Genomic DNA, 5,633 nt, shown 5'->3' on the forward strand with positions numbered 1-5,633 from the left:
GCCACTGCACTCCAGTCTGGGTGACAGAGTAAGACTCCAGCTCAAAAAAAAAAAAAAAAACCTAAAAACAAATCTTGACATGAGAATGTGATGTCAATAAGTGAACTACCTGTTAGAACAGAATTCAAGAGTATTTAAAATGAGAGCAAAATCCGACTTCTAAAAAAATGTAGCTTTCACAGTGCCCAATAGACCATCAAAAGTTACTAAATATATGAAAAAGAAGAGAAATATAATTCATAGTTGTAAAGGGGAAAAAGTCAGTTGAGAGACCCAGATTTTAGAATTCATAGACAATGAATTCTTAAAAAGTTATGATAGCCGGGCTCGGTGGCTCAGCCTGTAATCCCCAGCCTTGGGAGGCTAAGGTGAGTGGATTGCCTGAGCCTGTGGGTTTGAGACCCGCCCAGGCAACTTGGGGAAAACTCATCTCTACAATAAATCAAAAAACTAGCCGGGCGTGGTAGCCAGTATGGGCGACAGAGTGAGACTCCAACTCAAAAAAAAAATTAGCAGGGCGTGGTAGTGCACACCTGTAGTTCCAACTACTTGGAAGACTGAGGTAGAAGGATCGCAGGAGCCCAGCAGTTTGAGGCTGCGGTGGCCGGTAGTGGCCACTGCACTCTAGTCTGAGGGACAGAGTGAGACTCCAACTCAAAAAAAAAAAAAGTTATGATAAATAAGTTAGAAATTTTTAAAGAAAAAATGGATATAATTAGTATGGTCAATTAAAAAAATGGCTTCCCAAAAGATATGTGAATTCTAATTCTGGAACCTGTGAATGTTACCAAATATGTCAAAGACTTTGTAGATGTGATAAATGATCTTGAGAGGAGATTATCTTGGATTATCTAAGTCGGCCCTAAATGCAATCCAATGTATCCTTATAAGAAAGAGGAACAGCCGGGCTCCATGCCTCTCTTGTAGAAAAACAGAGAGACCATGACACTGAGGCTATTTCAGGAAGGAGTAGTTTATTAGTGCTGGTGTGACTCCGCAGGCTAATGCTCCAAGGCTGAGCAACCCAGAGAAAGAGGAGAGGGGGTTTTATGTGTTAGTTTAGGTAAGGGAGGATGATCGGGTTGTATAGCTATACATTTTTCTTTGGAATTTGCAAGGTGGTATTTAGCAAAACCAGATTTTCAAAGAACAAGTTGTCTCCAGGGTATACATGACAAGCAGGGGTTGTAAACCAATAACTTCGCAAAGAGAGGATGGGGGAGGTGATAAGGTTGTAAATCAACTACTATCTTGTGTTTCCAGGAAAGCCACTTATGGCTATTTAGTTTTCTCAGTCTAGCAGGTTTGGAGTTTGCAGGTTGGTTTCTAAAAAGGAATAATTTTAACTGTTTTTAGCCCCTATCTGCCACAGCTCAGACTGTAATCCCAGCACTTTGGGAGACCGAGGCGAGAGGATTGTCTGAGCCTGCAGGTTTGAGACCAGTTCTGGCAACTTGGCAAGAACTCGTCTCTACAATAAATCAAAAATTAGCCGGGCATGTTAGTGCACACCTACTTGGAAGGCTGAGATGGAAAGATCACCAGAGCCCAGCAGGTTGACACTGGGGTGGCTGTGAGCTGCACTCCAACCTGGGTGATGGAGTGAGACTCTAATTAAAAAAACAAAAAAAGAAGGAAAAAAAAAAAAGAAAGAGTTACAAGGAGATTACACACACACACACACCCCATGTAAAGACATCAGAGAGAGAGTTAACGATGCTGGCCTTGAAGATTGGAGTAATGCAGCCAAAAGCCAAGAAATTTTGGTATTCAGGTATCAGCAGCTAAAAGAGGAATGGAGAAGAATCCCCCCTAGAGCCTCTGGAAGAAGCATAACCTTGTTTTCAGCCCAGTAATACTGATTTCAAACATCTGACATCCAGGGTAGTGAAAGAATAATTTTGTATTGTTTTTAGCCATCTAATTTGTAGTAATGTGTGTTGATGAGAGATGCCAAACCTGGTAAAATATTTAAGATGGTTTATTCTGAGCCAAATGTGAGTGACCTTAGGCCTGTGACACCAGTTCCCAGGAGGTCTTGAGAATGTGTGCCCGCCATAGTTGAATTGTAGCTTGGTTATATACATTTTAGGAGGGCAGAATTTACAAGAAACTGTAAACCAATACATGTGAGATTTACACTGGTGCAGTTCAGGAAGGTAGTGCTTCTCCAAGCAGGGGGCCTGTAAGCCTTAGGTGGATTCAAAGACTTTCTGACTGACAAATGACTAGAGTTATCTAGGGAATTTTGAAATCAGTAAAGGAAAGGGCAGCTTGAGGAATAATAAGGGAGCCAACTTTCTTGATATGCAGATGAAGCTGTATAGGTGGTGGGTGATGTTATACTTCAGAGAGAACAGATAAGTGTCTTATAAGGTGCCTGGAGCCCCAAAATACAGCATTACATCATCATAAAATACTTTGATTTTCCTTCTTTCTCTGTTATGTGATGCTATGCCAGAGCCAAGGTGGAAAGTAAACTACACTAAATAGTTAATAAAAGAACCTGTTTCTCCAGCCCTCTTAGTTAGGAATTTGGCAAGGTAAAGAAAAAAGGTCAGAGTTAAACAATATGTGTTACAGCAACCGTAGGAAATTAGTACAAAGAAGGAACAAAGGGGGAAGTTTAACAGAGAAGTGAAAACTGTATAAAAAAAAAAAGACAAATGAAGCCGGGCTCAGTGGCTCAGCCTGTAATCCCATGCCTTTGAGAGGCTGAGGTGAGTGGATTGCCTGAGCCCGTGGGTTCGAGACCCGCCTGGGCAGCGAGACCTCATCTCTACAATAAATCAAAAAATCAGCTGAGCGTGGTAGCGTGTGCCTGTAATTCCGGCTACTCAGAAGGCTGAGGTGGAAGGATCGCTGGAGCCCAGCAGGTCGAGGCTGTGGTGGCCGGGAGCGGCCACTGCACTCCAGTCTGGGTGACAGAGTGAGACTCCAACTCAAAAAAAAAAAAAAGACAAATGAGCAGGGTGTGGTGGCTCATGCCTATAATCCCAGCACTTTGGGAGATGGAAGCGAGAGGATTGCCTGAGTCCAGGGGTTGGAGACCGGTCTGGGCAACTTGGTGAGACCTCATCTCTAAAATAAATCAAGAAAAAAACTAGCTGGACATGGTGATATGTGCCTGTAGTTTCAACTACTTGGAAGGCTGAGGCAGAAGGATTACCAGAGCCCAGCAGGTCGAGGCTGCGGTGGTTGGGAGCATGCTGTTGCACTCCAGTCTGGGCGACAGAGTGAGACTTCAACTCAAAAAAAATTTAAAAAAAGATTTGTTTTCCCTTTTATGTCTGTCTGTTCATTATCCCTCTTACCCCCCTCAATGCCACATGAGGGCACCTAAACAAATTTTTCTCTCTTTTTTTTTTGAGTTGGAGTCTCACTCTGTCACCCAGACTGGAGTGCAGAGGCACACTTCTGGCCACGCAGCCTCAACCTGCTGGACTTGCTGGGCTCCGGTAAGCCTTCTGTCTCAGCCTTCCAAGTAGCCGAAATTACAGGCATGTGCTGCCACACCCAGCTAATTTTTTATTTATTGTAGGGACGAGGTCTCGCCAAGTTTCCCGGTAGGTCTCAAACCCGCGGGCTCAGGCAATCCATTCGCCTTGGCCTCCCAAAGTGCTGGGATTACAGGCTGAGACACCAAGCCCGGCCCCCTAAATAAATTTCTAACAGCCTGAGCTCCCTAAGGAAAAACAGAAAAGTTGCCACAGACTCCTTTTTTAGGAGGGATCTCTGTTTTTTTCTCATGGAATCCCAAGAGTTGTAAGTGGACAAACTTCTCTTTTGTTCTAAGGCGTGAGATTACAGGCTGAGCCACCAAGCCTGGCTTCTTTGTGTGTTTAGATAAAAAAGTTATAGTCCCAAAATTTAGAGCAATGTCTTTGTGGTAACTTGCCATGTGGAAGTATTTATTGGCCTGGTCCCATAATATTTCCCTCTTTTTTGAATCTAGGGTTCAGTGTAAGAATGAAATCTCAGATTTTTAAAGATGAAGATGCTCTGCCTTTTAACTATGACTGCTTTTTCACATATTAAAATTATTAGCCCGTAAAAACTGCAATTTCTTTCTTGACCCTAATTGTTAATAGGCTCTTCCCTGAGCTCAATGGCTTCATTGGAAAACACTAAATTAAAAGCTACCTATCTAAATGAAACTGATTTCCTTTTTAAATCCTATGAGAAATTTCTATGATTTTGTGTTACCTTGCCATCCATTTTAAATCTTCCTCTAACACACTCAAATGCCTTCTTGAAAAAGCTTTAATTATCTGTGTGTGTATGTGTGTGTTTTGAGATGTAGATTGCTACCCTATTTTCTCTAAAACTCAATAAGGGCTTGGGCCATGTGGGAGAAATAAAGTTTAACTTGTTCCTTCTCCAAAAACACAGTTTGAATCCAGCGGTCTTTTTATACTAATGAGTTTTATTTATGTTACAGCTAAAATTTTAAAATCAAAACTATGAATTCCTTGTGTCTATCTGTACTTGTATTTGTACATATGTATATGTTTATCTGTGTACTGTCTACATGGTGCCAAATTGACAAATAAATGAGTACTCTAAATTAAGTAAATAAGCCAAAACCCTTTTCAAATTCATGTGATTTTAGTAATCTTTGGCAAGTAAAGATTTTAAGTTGTCAGTAATATAAAATAGAAACATCTTCAGAATTTAATTTAGACGTTTTGCCTGGGTCTATTGCTCAGACAAGTTTATAGTCTTTTTTTTTTGAGTTGGAGTCTCACTCTCACCCAGACTAGAGTCCAGTGGCCGCTCCCGGCCACCGCAGCCTCGACCTGCTGGGCTCCAGTGATCCTTCCGCCTCAGGTTTATCGGAAAAGAATGTTTATAAGACCAATTATCTGTCCTATCAGAATGGTAGTAATCTGGGTTGTAACAGAGTTAGAAGGGGTCTGATCATTTGCTTGATATCTCCTATTGTTAGAGTTTAGTGCAAGTGTGTTTTTTCTTGTAGCTGTAGAAATTTTAAAAGTTACCATGTCAGCTGAGGCCTGAAGCATCAACCAATAGGTAATTTTTGTTGCTTTAACCTTAGTGTTTATCATAGTCAATAAAGGGTATCAATTTTGTCTCTCAGATCATACTTCTATGATATTTTTAACATTTACTTAATTTGTCTATGAGCTTATGTCTTTGGATTTGAGCCTTTAGATTCTGAAGTCTAGACAAGTGACCATGGTGGAGTCTGGGTCAGCTGTGCCTTTTGGCCATGCTGGGAGAAATGAGATCCTTCAAGCAGTGTCTTCATAGCTCTATTCTTTGTCCAGGTCACTGCAACTGGTACATAAATAAATTGCTTACATTTTGGGGTCTTCATTAAAAATAAGGGTTACTTAGAGTTAATGTTGTGATTAATGTATATGATTAAAACTACTAGACATAGCCGGGCTCGGTGGCTCAGCCTGTAATCCCGCGCCTTTGGGAGGCTGAGGTGAGTGGATTGCCTGAGCCCGCGGGTTCGAGACCCGCCTGGGCAACTTGGTGAAACCTCATCTCTACAATAAGTCAAAATGAGCCGGGTGTGGTAGCACACGCCTGTACTTCCAGCTACTTGGAAGGCTGAGGCGGAAGGATCACCGGAGCCCAGCAGGTTGAGGCTGTGGTGGCCG

Source organism: Carlito syrichta, unplaced genomic scaffold, assembly GCF_000164805.1.
Source record: "Carlito syrichta isolate Samal-C Ts95f unplaced genomic scaffold, Tarsius_syrichta-2.0.1 Scaffold314806, whole genome shotgun sequence".
NCBI classification, from domain to species: domain Eukaryota; kingdom Metazoa; phylum Chordata; class Mammalia; order Primates; family Tarsiidae; genus Carlito; species Carlito syrichta.